We start from the raw sequence: 17,703 nt of genomic DNA, 5'->3' as shown, positions 1-17,703 counted from the left end.
AGTGGCTTGGAAAGGTTAATCGGCACGAGCAGTTGGTAATAAAGCAGGGGTTAGAGGGAATGACACACCCGCAACTTCGTCATTGGGTGCGTGTGGCATCTTGAACCCTGTGAAGGGGTGTCTCTTCTAGGCGCTGGGCGAGAGGTGGACGACCGGATCGATGGCAACACGCCGAAATGCCTTGATCTCCGCCACGATCTCCCGCGACAACTCTGTGCTTAAACGCAGCCTTCTGACACATGCGACACAAATTTACGAAGCGTGCCGTGTCAGATTACATCCCAGGCCAGTAGAAGTCCTTGCAGACGCGCTCCATGGTTCGCCTGATACCCCTGTGACTGCCGAGTGTTCCTTAATGGGCCTTCTCCAAGACGAAGCCTCGTAGTTCCTGGGGGACGACGAGTTGCTTTCTTCCTTTTCCGGAGGGCAACTGATGCCGTCGATAAAGAATACCGGCTTCCTTCACGAACTCGATCACCGCTGCGTTGAATTTCACCTTTCTGCCGACCTCGCCGAAAAACTTTCGGAGAGTAGGGTCTTGCTCCTGTAGTGCACATAAGTCAGCAGAGGTGATAGTGCAGGGGCTGTCAGCAACGGCAGGTACCTGCGGCATTGTTCTCGGAGCCTCGCTTTTTGCTGGGTTGGTGCGCATGTGGGTCTTCAACCCCGCTGCAGCTGGGGAAGACGATGGCAGGTTCCGACCACGCAGGTCTTCTAGGACGCGGACGCTGCCTTGGACAAGCACCGTGCTTGCAATCACTGGTTCCTTTTCCTGAGGCTCCTTTCGTCTGATGTTCCGATTGTCTTTCGTATTGGCATCACCAGTCCCCTCAATTTCCCTATAATGACGTCGCACAGGGGGTTGTCCATGCAGGACGCTAGTGCGCGGCCTGAGAAGAATGGGGAATCGAATTTCTCGTCTGCCTCCGGTAGGGACAGACACGTTCGATTTAATAGGTGGACGGTTCGCAAGCCTCCTGTAAGCTTGGTGTCAGCAACGAGAGAGCGGTTCACGATGACCGTATTACAGCCAGTGTCTCGACGGACGACCACGGGTGGGCCTTCCAGAAGTCCTCCCGACGTTGGCATCGTCTCCAGCTCGGTTGTCGGCGTGCTGCTTGCTGGAGACACTGGCACAGCTTGGCGTCGTCGAGACTTGCTGGATGCTCTACTGGAGAGTTTTTGGGTCCGGTCATTGCGGAGGGTACCTGTCTCACGTTCTCTGGCAGGTTGCAGCAAGCTTCAGCCTGGTATCGGTGTCCGTGCTTGCGGCCCCTCAGGTAGAAGGCGTTCTTCTTGTTGGGCTGGCTGGAACCCTGTGACTTCGCCCAACAGTCTGACGGGAGGTGCCCTAGCTTATTGCATAAAAAGCAAAGTGGCTTGGTCGTCATGTGATCATGATAATCAGGAGCGCGGGGGGGTCCAGGGGGCTTGCCACTGTCTTTCTTTTCTTGCCTTCCTCTGCCCAGGTTGACTAAGCCTTGAGCTTCGAGGTATTGATCAGCCGTCTCAGCGAGTTGGTCCAGGTTCTTGCAGCCCCTTTCTTTGAGGAAAATGGCGAGCTTCTCGTCGCACTGGCTCAGGAATTGCTCGGACACCATTTTGTCCCGGAGCGCGGAGTACGACTGCTCCGTTTTCGCCATTTCCTGCCAGCTGTCGAAGTAACCGAGAAGACGACCAACAAACTGACGACCTGTTTCTGCGTTCAGCGGCCTGGATTCCCTAACCTTGCACCGGTACCCTTCTTCGGTGTACCTGATCCTCTGTAAAAGAGTCTTCTTCAGTTTCGTGTAGTCCATTGCATCGTCAGACGACATGCGGGTAACGGCACTTAGCGCCTCACCTGTAAGGCACTAGTGTAATGAGAGCGCCCACTTGTCCGAAGGCCAACCTTGACTTGTTGCCACTCTCTAACCGCTGTATGTAAGCGTCGAGCTTGTCTCGTTCCTCATTAAAAGCGGGAATCAACTTGTGAGGGCTGTGGAAGCTTTGTGCCGCATTAGTCGCGGTGTCACTTCCCACGGCGTCTGAACTCGCGTTGGAACCCTGCGACCACTCCTGAAGTTGTAGCATCAGCTCTAGCATGGCACGTGCAGCCTCAATTCGAGCTCGGGTGTCGGTCTCCGTCTGCTGTGCTAGCCTTGCGGCTTCTTAGGCGCCTCGCGTTCTGTCGCATGCTTTTCTCTTTCTTTCGCGCGTTCAGCGTCGATCCATTCTCGGAGATCCTGACCTGACAGCCTTAATTCTTTGCCGATGAGCATCAACTTCTCGAGATCCATCCTCGTTCGTCAAACCCACTTGACTGCTTAAGCTCTTCAGATGGAAGTAGAGCAAGTTCCTGTAGCGGACGCCAAAAATTGTGAGGACTTTGGGGTTAAGCAGACGGGTGTGTGACTCGCGGAAGAAGATCACGACAAAATTGACGCCATGGTCTTGCACAGATAATTTAACACTGAATATACTGGGGACGGAACGCGCACACAAGCGAAATAAAGAAATATAAACAGGTCCGACCGACTAGAGTTCGGGAGAGAAGCGTTAAAAAAATAGACAAAGCCACGCTCACGGCTCTGTCCCACAGTGATGGCGCTCAGTCGCCACGGCGTTGACGTCCTCGCCGCAGGGTTTTGGAAGACGGCGGACCAGTCGCGGTTCCACTGAGTCACGCGCCGCTCGCTCCGATCGCTAGGACTTGCCTCGGAACTGCGGCTCCCAGGGACGGCGCGGCGATCTAACAGCTTCCCGAACGGCGACGCCGGTCTTCCGCGTCACAGGCCCGTGGACATCACCCCGCTAGAGCGACCACAAACCTCGAACCTCGAAAGCCACGAAAGCCTAGAACCGCCTGTCGGTCGTTTTGGCCCAGCTGTCCTGCGGAACCTCCGCCGCTCGATCCGCTTCGCAGGCCAGCCCTCCATGATGATGATACTCCCCTCCTGGCACACACCCTCTAAGAGAAATTTGCCCGGTCACCATCTTCTTCTTCTTCTCGAGGCACGTGCTCTGCGCCGTCGTCATGGTTTTTCCCCACTCGTGGGACGCCAGTGATCACAATGGGTGTCGAACCGGAACTGAAGCGAAAAAATAACGGCTACCGGTTCGGCCTTCCGCTGATGACAGCACGCAGTCAACGCCGTTCGGTTCTATTTTCTTTCATGCAGCATGGACTCTCACACACTTTCCCTTTCCTATTAGTGTCAGAAATACTATCTACACTCTCTTCGTCGTTACAAGATGAGAAAAGGTATGTGTACCAATGTCGCAATGATATGCTCCGGCTCGTATCGGCCGCGGAGTGAAGGCTGAGCAAACGAAATATCCCACTCTCTGCAGCCTGCAGGCGATATGAAATATCGAATTTGCGCTTCCTTTAGTGCAGGTGTTTTGGGGCAATCAGGCGGCGGGATTGCTGCTCTACACAACGGTGAAGGCCAACACAAAAATTGTGCATGGTAATTGCATTTCTTCTTGTAATATGGGTTCAATAATCTTAACTACACTAAGTGCCTTAACCTATGTCATCACGGGAGGGGAGATGTGAGAGACAAATTGGCGAGTGGGGGGAGCAGGGAGTGTCCCGAATAAATATCGTCTTGTATGGCGGATTCTCGAACGTATTCGAGAATGAATTCGAAGACCATCTTCCAGTGTTCTGTAGACCATTCGGGATAGCTCAACTTCTACAGTTTTTCTGGCCTTACTTGGGGAGGGATGAGAACATGTGCGCGGGTTCTCTGTCCTTCAAGGAAGGATAGCTCCATAGCAAGGTGGTTATTTGGCCTGAAAAGTTCGCACAGCTGGTAAGTGCAAATACTTGACTGGTGCGACACTCAAGAGCTGCTCGCGATAGCACACCCTTTTGCTGCCTACTACAAGAATGCGGGTTCGAACCCCGCACCCGGCTGCCGTTTTTTTTGACATAGACAAAACACAAACACTTCCATGTGCCGGTATTTCGACACACGTTAAAGACCCCCAGGTGGTAAAATAACTCGGCAGACCTGCAATTTACAGTGTACCTTTTCAAACAGGATATGGTTACGGGCATCAAACGCGCCAGAATTTTTCTGGAAGTCTGCTTACAAGGAAAAAAAAACCGAAAAGCCCACCACGTGGATTTAATGTTTTAAATTATTGAACGTGAAGATCTCAAATGAACAACTTCTCGTTTTTGCCGTGATCATCCTTTCTCCGGCTTCCTTTCTTTTGTTGTTGAACTTGTACTCCTCACTCTTTCAATCACCCTGAACATAAAACCCGGCGATTTAGGCCTGCGTACCGTCGCGTCACCTCCATACGTTAGCAGATGACGTTTTTTATAGAAGCGATGTGCTTTCTTTCTTCAGTTGTATTATAAGAAAAGAAATATTACAGCGGCAACGAAAATGGCAGCTGTCAATTCAGTTGTTTGGCCAGTTAGGATAGTTCTTAAGCAGTCACCTTCTGGAGGATGTGAGGGAAAATTAAAAAATGGTGAGCGTTATAACACTTAGTCACTAACTATGGCTCTGATCACTGGAATGGATTTTTTCACAGCTATATTGATGCGTGCGTTGTCAATATGAATACGTCTCCAATCCGGCTGATCATCAGCCGGATTGGAGACGTATTCATATTGACAGCGCACGCATCAATATAGCTGTCCAAAAATCAATATAGCTGCCCACTACGTTGCGGAATCTTGCAAGAGATTCTGCGATTACAGACTGATAAGGTGTTTGGATGCCTGAAGCACGAGATGAAACTTTTTTGGGAAGGCGCTCTTTAATTTGTCGACAGCACGACTACGCCCCCGGAACCTCAAGCAGCTGCAACAGAGTAGCGAGCTAGTGAAGTGAATGTCCGGAAATAGCAGAACACGCAAGAAACAAAAACACGCGCCCAGAGTGGGGACCGAACCCACGCCTTTCGATTCGGTCCCCACTCTGGGCGCGTGTTTTTCTTCCTTCCTTTCTCACGTAATTAATAAAAAAAATGTAACGGCACTAACGGTACAAAAATAGTCTAACTATTCCCCTATGCCTTCTTTGGCGTTGTAGACTGCCGGCATTTCTTTCTGTATTGCCTAACGAGCCCCTCATTTCCAAACCCTATTACCCCGCGAAAGCTTAGCGAGGGCATCGGTTCTGGCAGCCTTGATGCCAAGGTACCATAAGAGGGTTTCCCGCCAGTTACCCGCTTATAACAGGCTGTAGACGTTCGCGTCACGCGCCGGGGGTTGAAAGGAAGGTCCCCTTCTCCCCGTGTAGCCTAAGTGGCGCTGGCTACCACCCTCAAGCGTCAGATACAGTTGTAGTAAATATAAATACCACAGAAAGTGAAGGAGAACAAAGTCGCCCAGATAGCCGAATTGGTAAGGCATCGGAGATCTAATCGAAAGGCGTGGGTTCGGTCCCCACTCTGGGCGTGTCTTTTTCTTTCTTTCTTTCTCACGTAATTAATAAAAAAATGTAACGTCACTAATGGTAAAAAAATGGTCTAACCATTCCCCTGTGCCTTCTTTGCGTTGTAGACTGTAGGCATTTCTTTCTGTATCTCCTAACGAGCCCCTCATATATTTACTTATTTATTTATAGTTGGGAAACAAAAACCCACAAAGAGCGAGAGAAAATAGGGTAATTAGAGGCAGACACACGAGAACAACAAAAAATAAAGTTTCGTGCTGTTTCAAGAAGAGGCCTTCCTTTCGTCAGAGTGCAGAGTAAGCTTGTTTCAGTGTTATATATATAAAATTTCACAAAAATACGGCAGGGCAATGCAAGGGACAGGTCATACGTACGGACCATGGCTGGCGGGCACCGAAAAAATGAGAGGAGTGTAAGGGGCAAGAGAAAAAGAAAAGATTACAAAAATCTAAACCACGTGGTTTGGACATGAGATGGAAGAAAAAGACAATCAACTCAAAACCATGATTGCTTGTTTCAGCATCTCGTGGGAGCAGGAAGAAAGAGTAGGGTGGGAACAACATACGCCCATGCATGCATGATCATACACATCCGTTCTAAGGCATTCAGAGTCACGTGATTGAGACATAAGAGAGTACTTTACATGGCTCTGGTGCTGAGAGCAAAAAAAATCCCACCCAAAATGCATTCGGACAGGGAGATTCGAGAAGAAATTATTGTACATTCCTGTACAAAGAGCGGCAAAAAATAGACAGTGGTAAATAGGTTATGAAAAGGAAGGTAAGAGAAGGCAGGTACACGCACATGACGTGCACCAAGAGTTACACATCGGTCGTCGTATGGCAGCTTCAGGAGCCCCGAGGTGGTCAGCAACGAATATTAGAAAACAGGAACACGAAAAAGGGAGGGGAGAGGAAAGGAATCACACTTTATCGCGTGCTCAAATAGATTGTAAGGTGAGAGTATCAAAGCTAACAATGGGTCCACAGCCTTTTACCGAGAATGTAATGTTCAATCTTGATCGTCAAATTTAGTTTAGTGAAGCCACTGGGCTAAGGAAGGTGGTTCTAGCACGAAACTATAACCGTCTAATGCAGGTCATCAACTGATGTGAGAATGTTATCGAGAGAAATAAATGAACAGGCCTAACACTATTCTGCCAAATACAGAATGCCAGCATATAAATAGGAGAGACTTGGAGGAGGAGGCGAAGGCAGCAATTTTAATTGGAGGAAAGACACGCCAGTTTCCCATATTTTTATTGTTGCCCAATGAAGCTCACCTAAACTCATAGATAAGGTAGGAGTCTCGAACCTTGCTACCGTGATGCGTTAACAAACTATATTCGGGAATTGTAGCCTTCACCTGTTCAAAAGAACGACCAAGAGGGTTCACAAGCCTTGATAGAGGCAAAGAGGGGCAGGTTTTTGCATGAGAGCGGTGACTGTTAAACCTCAAATGGAAGGTTGTTTAAGTCTGGCTGATGTATAGTTTGCAGCAGAAGGTGCGTTCTAGCAGGTATATGACATTAGCGGAGTCACAGTTAAAGTTCCTTTTTAGATTAACATAACAGTTTGAAGCCGTGCTGGCGGCGCGCTATGTTGCGGTCGTTTAGGGGTGTAGGTTACAGCGTGTTTGTTACAGGGAATGTATCCAGTAGCTTGGATAGGCTGCTGCTGTATTTGGTGAAAATGTCGCCCAGATGTTTGCTCCGTCTATAAACAACGCGTGGTGGCTCGGGAAATATTCTTTTAGGCGATCACTTAGAACAAGGATGTTGTGATGTTTGCTTAGTATGGATGCAACTTTCGGAGCTGAGGTTGAATTTCTCAAAACGAGGTTTTTTTTTTGGATTGCGGTTCGTAGTTTTTTTACGGAGAATTTCGGTGCGGTTCAAATAGTTACCTCGAGTAATCGCGTCGTCGATCACCTGCTCTGGGTATATTTAAATAAAGAGCGTGGTTTTAAGTTCCCTGCAATTAAAATCGATATCCGCTTGAGTTTTGCTCATTCGCTTAAAACAGTTATATTGGCTACAAGGTATTGCGGTCTTGCACTGCCTCACATGGCGGCAATTGAAGTGCAAATAGTGGCGCGTGTCGGCAGGTTTCCTATACAGATTAGTCTGAAGCCTGCCCAGAGAAACTGGGACTGTAACATCCAAGAAATTTATGCTGTGCGTACAGTAGGAATGAAAGGGAGATACTAGGATGCGCTATGTTAAAAGCCTGAATAAATGTACAACGTTTCATTTCACCATGCTGCCATATCATGAATATGTCATCTATATACCTCTTGTAATACACTGGCATCAAATGTTGGGTTTTGATGAAGTTTCACTTTAGAAATCCCATTAAGATAGCCTCGAGTTGCGACCGATTTTAGTTCCCATTGACGCTCCGCTGACTTGCATGTAATGGGCACCATCAAACTCATAATTGTTAATCTCAATGTTAAGGTGAAGGACAGTTTCAAGGGAGAGAGAATCGGTAGGTTTGTCACACGGTGACTGCTCATACGCGCATGTTACATAGGTGATTCCATCTGCATGCGTAATATTAGTGCATAGCGACACGACATCGAATATAACGAGCAAGCAGTAACGAATTTATATCTCAATAATATCTGAGATAAAATCACTTGTATCTTCAATGAAAAGCGGAAAACTGGCATACCATCGCAAATACAAGAGTAGAAATAGCGGGAGGGGTTCTCGCTGACACTGCCAATGTCAGAAACAATGAGGCAACCTTGGCTCTTATTCTTATGAGTCTTAGGGAAAAGGTATAATCAACCGGCAACGGTCAGGCAATATGGCGTTGCAGCCATTCCGTAATGGGTACCGACCGTAGTCGTCACATTGCGAGGTATCTGCCCCAGTGGAATAAGTTTACCATTGGGAGTTCGGTAATTCGTACACCAGAAATATTCTATCGTAGCGATTTGCTTAAACATTATAACGAATTACGTTAAAGCGCTTGCTTTAAATACACTGTCCGAATCCGACATGTGTGACATATAACCAACACTCTTTGCTATGTTTTTTAAAATGCTGTTGACCCAGTTTTTCAAGGTGGCGGAGCAGATGAACGAACAGCATATGCCGACACAAAGCTTGAGCTAGTATTTTTTAAAAGAGAAAGGCAGAAATACTTTAACGTTCTACAACATATAGGTAGTACTTCTAAGCTTTTTACATATTTGAGTGATGTGTGGGTTTAACGAAAGATCCCAAGAAAATATAAACCAGGTATTTACAGACTTGACACAGAAAATTAGGGCACAGAAACGAGATGCACAATTTGAAGTGTGCATCGTATTAAACCAGTCATTTGGCACGGTCTTCAGTCGATTTCGGAAAGAAACTTGCTGTTTTTTTACAGGGTTGATTGTTATTAAATTTGCCTCCAACCAAGCGGATAGATATCTAGCATCATCCTGAATATCTGAAACAGCGAATGAATAAGCAAAGATGCCAGAAAATAGCAGGGTGTCACCAGCGGGTAGATAAATTTTCTAAGTTTAACAACAGTAACTAAGCTATTAACACAACAATTAAAAAGAGGTGACGAGATAGATCTTTCCTGGACACCTCTCTTAAGCCTGATACTATCACTCAGCACGGATTCAAAGACACCACTTGAAAAATATGAGAACATTAGAAAAAATAGCGAACCGTATCACGCCCTTCATTTCTTGAATAATGGATATTTCGTGGAAGTTCCACCTGTTGTTATTGTGGAAGTTCAACCTCGTGTATTATCGCACATGAAGATAAATGATCGAAAGAAATTTTGGGAAACCTAAGGAATTAATTATAAAAAAGTAACAAAAAATGACGAACCAAGTAACCCACACGATTTCCACGATAATGTCGATTTCGCGAGTCTTCAACCTGAAATCGTTGGGATAGCGTAAATGCAGAATATTGGTCGAACAATATTTTGAGAAACTAAAAATTAAGAAAAATATAAATATTGCTTTAAATGTCCAAGAGTATAATCCCTGGCATTTCCACAATAACACAGGATTCGGGGAAGTTGTACCTGTGATTGTTATAACATCGTGAGCGGGAATATATGCCCCAACAGAACTTTGAAAATACAAAAAATCAGAAAAATATAACGAAAAACGGAATATATATATATATATATATATCAAGGTTGCAGTCGTCATTGCCAGTGCTATTCGGCTTTTTTTCGAAATATATAATAGGGCCGAATGACGTGTGCTTGTCACGTTTCTTTGATTCATTGATAAATAAGCGAAAATATAAGTCGAGAAAAAATCCGCCGTTTTCCGGGAGCGGGACTCGAACCCACATCTCCGCATAACCGGTGCGGTGCGTTAACCAATTACGCTATCCCCACAGCGGCTTCTCTCTCGACTTAAAGCGGGGGTTTATATTTACAAGAGCTCTGAGGCCGGTCAACTAGCGCCGCCCCTCGACTACCGCGGGAGACGTAGAACGTCTTCTTTCCCAGCGGCCGCCACGTAGAACGTGGTCGGAGGTCGGGGTTAGCAATTGGCATATCCGAACTGCTGGAGCCAGTGCCTCGTAATGCATGTAGCAGAACAGAGAGATACGGGACGAGGGACTCGGTAAAGATACATATCAAGGTTGCAGTCGTCATTGCCAGTGCTATTCGGCTTTTTTTCGAAATATATAATAGGGCCGAATGACGTGTGCTTGTCACGTTTCTTTGATTCATTGATAAATAAGCGAAAATATAAGTCGAGAAAAAATCCGCCGTTTTCCGGGAGCGGGACTCGAACCCACATCTCCGCATAACCGGTGCGGTGCGTTAACCAATTACGCTATCCCCACAGCGGCTTCTCTCTCGACTTAAAGCGGGGGTTTATATTTACAAGAGCTCTGAGGCCGGTCAACTAGCGCCGCCCCTCGACTACCGCGGGAGACGTAGAACGTCTTCTTTCCCAGCGGCCGCCACGTAGAACGTGGTCGGAGGTCGGGGTTAGCAATTGGCATATCCGAACTGCTGGAGCCAGTGCCTCGTAATGCATGTAGCAGAACAGAGAGATACGGGACGAGGGACTCGGTAAAGATACATATCAAGGTTGCAGTCGTCATTGCCAGTGCTATTCGGCTTTTTTTAATAGGGCCGAATGACGTGTGCTTGTCACGTTTCTTTGATTCATTGATAAATAAGCGAAAATATAAGTCGAGAAAAAATCCGCCGTTTTCCGGGAGCGGGACTCGAACCCACATCTCCGCATAACCGGTGCGGTGCGTTAACCAATTACGCTATCCCCACAGCGGCTTCTCTCTCGACTTAAAGCGGGGGTTTATATTTACAAGAGCTCTGAGGCCGGTCAACTAGCGCCGCCCCTCGACTACCGCGGGAGACGTAGAACGTCTTCTTTCCCAGCGGCCGCCACGTAGAACGTGGTCGGAGGTCGGGGTTAGCAATTGGCATATCCGAACTGCTGGAGCCAGTGCCTCGTAATGCATGTAGCAGAACAGAGAGATACGGGACGAGGGACTCGGTAAAGATACATATCAAGGTTGCAGTCGTCATTGCCAGTGCTATTCGGCTTTTTTTCGAAATATATAATAGGGCCGAATGACGTGTGCTTGTCACGTTTCTTTGATTCATTGATAAATAAGCGAAAATATAAGTCGAGAAAAAATCCCCCGTTTTCCGGGAGCGGGACTCCAACCCACATCTCCGCATAACCGGTGCGGTGCGTTATGCGGAGATGTGGGTTCGAGTCCCGCTCCCGGAAAACGGCGGATTTTTTCTCGACTTATATTTTCGCTTATTTATCAATGAATCAAAGAAACGTGACAAGCACACGTCATTCGACCCTATTATATATTTCGAAAAAAAGCCGAATAGCACTGGCAATGACGACTGCAACCTTGATATGTATCTTTACCGAGTCCCTCGTCCCGTATCTCTCTGTTCTGCTACATGCATTACGAGGCACTGGCTCCAGCAGTTCGGATATGCCAATTGCTAACCCCGACCTCCGACCACGTTCTACGTGGCGGCCGCTGGGAAAGAAGACGTTCTACGTCTCCCGCGGTAGTCGAGGGGCGGCGCTAGTTGACCGGCCTCAGAGCTCTTGTAAATATAAACCCCCGCTTTAAGTCGAGAGAGAAGCCGCTGTGGGGATAGCGTAATTGGTTAACGCACCGCACCGGTTATGCGGAGATGTGGGTTCGAGTCCCGCTCCCGGAAAACGGCGAATTTTTTCTCGACTTATATTTTCGCTTATTTATCAATGAATCAAAGAAACGTGACAAGCACACGTCATTCGGCCCTATTATATATTTCGAAAAAAAGCCGAATAGCCCTGGCAATGACGACTGCAACCTTGATATGTATCTTTACCGAGTCCCTCGTCCCGTATCTCTCTGTTCTGCTACATGCATTACGAGGCACTGGCTCCAGCAGTTCGGATATGCCAATTGCTAACCCCGACCTCCGACCACGTTCTACGTGGCGGCCGCTGGGAAAGAAGACGTTCTACGTCTCCCGCGGTAGTCGAGGGGCGGCGCTAGTTGACCGGCCTCAGAGCTCTTGTAAATATAAACCCCCGCTTTAAGTCGAGAGAGAAGCCGCTGTGGGGATAGCGTAATTGGTTAACGCACCGCACCGGTTATGCGGAGATGTGGGTTCGAGTCCCGCTCCCGGAAAACGGCGGATTTTTTCTCGACTTATATTTTCGCTTATTTATCAATGAATCAAAGAAACGTGACAAGCACACGTCATTCGGCCCTATTATATATTTCGAAAAAAAGCCGAATAGCACTGGCAATGACGACTGCAACCTTGATATGTATCTTTACCGAGTCCCTCGTCCCGTATCTCTCTGTTCTGCTACATGCATTACGAGGCACTGGCTCCAGCAGTTCGGATATGCCAATTGCTAACCCCGACCTCCGACCACGTTCTACGTGGCGGCCGCTGGGAAAGAAGACGTTCTACGTCTCCCGCGGTAGTCGAGGGGCGGCGCTAGTTGACCGGCCTCAGAGCTCTTGTAAATATAAACCCCCGCTTTAAGTCGAGAGAGAAGCCGCTGTGGGGATAGCGTAATTGGTTAACGCACCGCACCGGTTATGCGGAGATGTGGGTTCGAGTCCCGCTCCCGGAAAACGGCGGATTTTTTCTCGACTTATATTTTCGCTTATTTATCAATGAATCAAAGAAACGTGACAAGCACACGTCATTCGGCCCTATTATATATTTCGAAAAAAAGCCGAATAGCACTGGCAATGACGACTGCAACCTTGATATGTATCTTTACCGAGTCCCTCGTCCCGTATCTCTCTGTTCTGCTACATGCATTACGAGGCACTGGCTCCAGCAGTTCGGATATGCCAATTGCTAACCCCGACCTCCGACCACGTTCTACGTGGCGGCCGCTGGGAAAGAAGACGTTCTACGTCTCCCGCGGTAGTCGAGGGGCGGCGCTAGTTGACCGGCCTCAGAGCTCTTGTAAATATAAACCCCCGCTTTAAGTCGAGAGAGAAGCCGCTGTGGGGATAGCGTAATTGGTTAACGCACCGCACCGGTTATGCGGAGATGTGGGTTCGAGTCCCGCTCCCGGAAAACGGCGGATTTTTTCTCGACTTATATTTTCGCTTATTTATCAATGAATCAAAGAAACGTGACAAGCACACGTCATTCGGCCCTATTATATATTTCGAAAAAAAGCCGAATAGCACTGGCAATGACGACTGCAACCTTGATATGTATCTTTACCGAGTCCCTCGTCCCGTATCTCTCTGTTCTGCTACATGCATTACGAGGCACTGGCTCCAGCAGTTCGGATATGCCAATTGCTAACCCCGACCTCCGACCACGTTCTACGTGGCGGCCGCTGGGAAAGAAGACGTTCTACGTCTCCCGCGGTAGTCGAGGGGCGGCGCTAGTTGACCGGCCTCAGAGCTCTTGTAAATATAAACCCCCGCTTTAAGTCGAGAGAGAAGCCGCTGTGGGGATAGCGTAATTGGTTAACGCACCGCACCGGTTATGCGGAGATGTGGGTTCGAGTCCCGCTCCCGGAAAACGGCGGATTTTTTCTCGACTTATATTTTCGCTTATTTATCAATGAATCAAAGAAACGTGACAAGCACACGTCATTCGGCCCTATTATATATTTCGAAAAAAAGCCGAATAGCACTGGCAATGACGACTGCAACCTTGATATGTATCTTTACCGAGTCCCTCGTCCCGTATCTCTCTGTTCTGCTACATGCATTACGAGGCACTGGCTCCAGCAGTTCGGATATGCCAATTGCTAACCCCGACCTCCGACCACGTTCTACGTGGCGGCCGCTGGGAAAGAAGACGTTCTACGTCTCCCGCGGTAGTCGAGGGGCGGCGCTAGTTGACCGGCCTCAGAGCTCTTGTAAATATAAACCCCCGCTTTAAGTCGAGAGAGAAGCCGCTGTGGGGATAGCGTAATTGGTTAACGCACCGCACCGGTTATGCGGAGATGTGGGTTCGAGTCCCGCTCCCGGAAAACGGCGGATTTTTTCTCGACTTATATTTTCGCTTATTTATCAATGAATCAAAGAAACGTGACAAGCACACGTCATTCGGCCCTATTATATATTTCGAAAAAAAGCCGAATAGCACTGGCAATGACGACTGCAACCTTGATATGTATCTTTACCGAGTCCCTCGTCCCGTATCTCTCTCTCTCTATATATATATATATATATATATATATATATATATATATATATATATATATATATATATATATATATATATATATATTGTTACTTATTGATATACACATTTTTATATATATATGTATATCAAGGTTGCAGTCGTCATTGCCAGCGCTATTCGGCTGTTTCCGAAAATATTTAATAGTGCCGAATAACGTGTGTTTGTCATGTTTCTTTGATACCGTGATAAATACGCGAAAATATAAGTCGAGAAAAAATCCGCCGTTTTTTCGGGAGCGGGAGTCGAACCCATATCTCCGCATAACGCGTGCGGGTCGTTAACCAATTACGCTACCCCGCAGCGGCTCCTCTCTCAACTTTACAGGGGGGGTTTATAAAAAAGTTTTATTTTTTCTCGACATATTTTCGCCTATTTATCACTGTATCAAAGAAACATGACAAACACACGTTATTCAGCACTATTAAATGTTTTCGGAATCAGCCGAATAGCACTGGCAATGACGACTGCAACCTTGACATGTGTCCTTACAGAGTCCCTCGTCCCGTATCTTTCTGTTCTGCTATATATATATGTATATATATATATATATAGTATAAGTAAAGAGTCGGATACACAGCAAGAACAATAACAAACAAGGTTTACTTACGTAGCGGCAAGGGGACTAGCCTTCATCAGAGTAAAGTTACATGATTTTGCTGTCGCAAACATTTCGAACACATTTCTTGTATAGGTTAGCAGAAAACTGTGAGAAGGAGCGGAAAATGTTTCGGAAATGGAGAGTGTGCATACAGTCGGGCTTCGCCTATGTTACAACAAAAAAAAAGGGGGGGGGGGGAAGCGAGAGAGCGAAAAACGTTACAACGTAGCGTTCAAGGTTGCACCACGATGGGTCAACGTATGCCGCGCGGGCTCCAAGTTCAGACAATGGGGGAAACTGGACAACCGCGGTTTGAAAAGAAAGGGAAGAGTATACAGTAAGGTATTCAGTGGCTGGGGAGACAGGTTGGGGGTTAAGCGAAGATGGGTGTGCCCCGCACGGATGAAGATAATAGACAGGGGGCTCAAAAGAGCATTTCACAGAAGCTGGCAACTGAACAGGGAATAGGTAGGGTCACAAAAGGTTAAACATGAATAGATCACAAAGAGTTAAACATTCTTAAGTGGTGGTGGGAATGAGGCCTCCTTCCCCAGGACAAATGGCATTGTTGAGCCGCATTAGGCTAATAAAGCTGCTGTATTAATAGAGTTCCTGCGAATTCTGATTGGAAACTCGAGGGTAGGAATAATAAAAATAGTTATAAAAATTATGAAGCCGCTAATTTTAATCGAGGGATAAGCACGTTAGTTTTCCGTAAATTTCATTAACTCCAAGTGTGGCTGACCCAAACTTATAAATGAGATAAGATTCCCGAACCTCGCGGTCGTGGTTCGTTTTGAAGGCGGATTCTAAAATCGTTGCTTTAAGATGTTCAAATGCATTCCCTGGACTGTTCACATGTCTTGACAGGGGCAAATAAGGGCAGCTTTTTGCATGAGAGCGGTGATTGTTGAAGCGTATTCCGAAGGGCGTTTCAGTTTGGCCGATATATTGTTGCCTACAAACAGTGCACTCTAGAAGATATACGACATTAGCGGAGTCACAGTTAAAGTTACTTTTTATATTTACGTAGTAGTCTGAAGCCGTGCTGGTGGCGCGCTGTGTAGTGGTCATGTCTGGGCATACTTTACATCGGGGTTTATTGCAGGGCATGCAGCCAGTAGTTGCCGGTCGGTTGATACGAGTGTTAGTAAGAACGTCACCTAAATTCTTATTACGCCGGTAGACAACGCGTGGTGGTTCGGGGAATATGCTTTTTAAGCGGTCACTTTGCATTAGGATATTGTGATGTTTTTTTAGCACGGTTGACACTCTTGGAGCGGAGGATGAGTGGGTTAAAACTAAGTTAGTTTGCGGGTTCCCGTTCGGGGTTTTTTCTTACAGATTTCGTTACGGTCTAATTGGTTGGCTCGCACAATAGCGTCGTCGATAACGTTTTCCGGGTATTTTTTATTCAGGAGGGGTCTTGAGTTCTCGACAGTTTTAGTCAAAGTCGGCTTGGTTTGAGCAAAATCTCTTAAATCGGTGGGCTTGGCTGTAAGGTATTGCTGTCTTGCAGTGTCTGAAATGGCTACTTCGGAAGTGCAAATACTGCCGCGTGTCTGTCGGTTTTCTATACAGTTTAGTTTGAAGCCGACCTTGGAAGGTAGTAACGGTTACGTCCAGAAAGTTTACACTGTGTTCCGAATAGGAATGAGCAAGGGAAGTACTGTATAGAACACCGACAGACACGCGGCAGTATTTGCAACACAAGATAAAAGAATAAAAGAACTTCGAACAAGGTAGAAACCACGATTATTGCCAACACTTCAGAGATTTTGACAAAGGCAAACAGGGCAATACTTCGCCTGGCTGGCCCAGTTTATATTGGCGTATGTCCCCAGGGGAGCGGAGAGAAGGAAGTGGAATTCAGAAAGCGGGTTGGTTTGAGAGTGTATAGGAGGAGGTTTTGAGGGAGGAGGTTTTGAGACAGCAGTGGGCCCAGACCAATGCAACTGATAAACCTGCTTGGACCTAAAAGTAAGGAATCGTTTATGAGGGCAATAGATAAGGTGATAGAAACCAAACAGATACCAGAAAACTGGCTAGAAAGTAATGTGAATTTATATATAAAGGCACACGAGACAAAGCCAGTATTGATTCATACAGACCACTCACAGTAACGTCAGTAGTGTATAGATTCGTAATGCAGGCGATAAAATCAGAAATTCAAGCATGGATGGAAGAAAATGAAATACTTGGGGAACTGCATAATGGATTTAGACAAGACAGGCGACTGGATGACAATTTGTTCGTGATAACGCAATGCATTGAAATTGCGAAAGCACAGAATAGACCACTATGGATTACGTTCTTGGACATTAAAGGGGCATATGACAACGTAAACAGAGAACGGCTGTGGGGAATGTTGAAACTCCAGGGATTAGATGACGAGTTGGTACAGTTCCTTATAGCAATCTATAAAGACAATAGAGTGCACCTTACTCGGGAAGGACAGAAATGAGCACAGCAGGTCAACATCCATCAGGGGACTGAACCAGGGATGCCCTTTGAGCCCAATACTGTTCATGCTTTACATGGCAGGATTAGAAAAGAAACTGGAAGAAAGTCAAGTAGGGTTTCGCCTAACACATATGCTGCAAGGCGAAGTGGTACAACAGCATATTCTGGGAATGTTATACGCAGACGACATCGTTCTTTTAGCTGATAACCGAACCGATATGCAGCGGCTTAAGCGGCCAGGAAGCCACCGACCTCGGTTTAAATTTCAGTGCAGAAAAGTCAGGAATACAGATTTCAATGATGCTACCACTGACATAGTGTCTATCCAGCAAGGCGAATTACCTAGAGTGAAGGAATATAAATATTTGGGAGTGTCGATAAACGAAGAGGATAACTACTTAGGAACTCACGAGGAGCAACTTGAGGTTAAGGGAAAGCGAAACGCAGCTATAATGAAGCATAGAGCTCTGTGGGGGTATAACAAATATGAAGTAGTAAGAGGAATGTGGAAAGGAGTAATGGTTCC

Source organism: Haemaphysalis longicornis, unplaced genomic scaffold, assembly GCF_048455015.1.
Source record: "Haemaphysalis longicornis isolate Haplotype H1 unplaced genomic scaffold, Haemaphysalis longicornis Haplotype H1 scaffold_20, whole genome shotgun sequence".
Taxonomy (NCBI): domain Eukaryota; kingdom Metazoa; phylum Arthropoda; class Arachnida; order Ixodida; family Ixodidae; genus Haemaphysalis; species Haemaphysalis longicornis.
The sequence above is the reverse complement of the archived record's forward strand: the minus strand, read 5'-3'. Positions refer to the sequence as shown.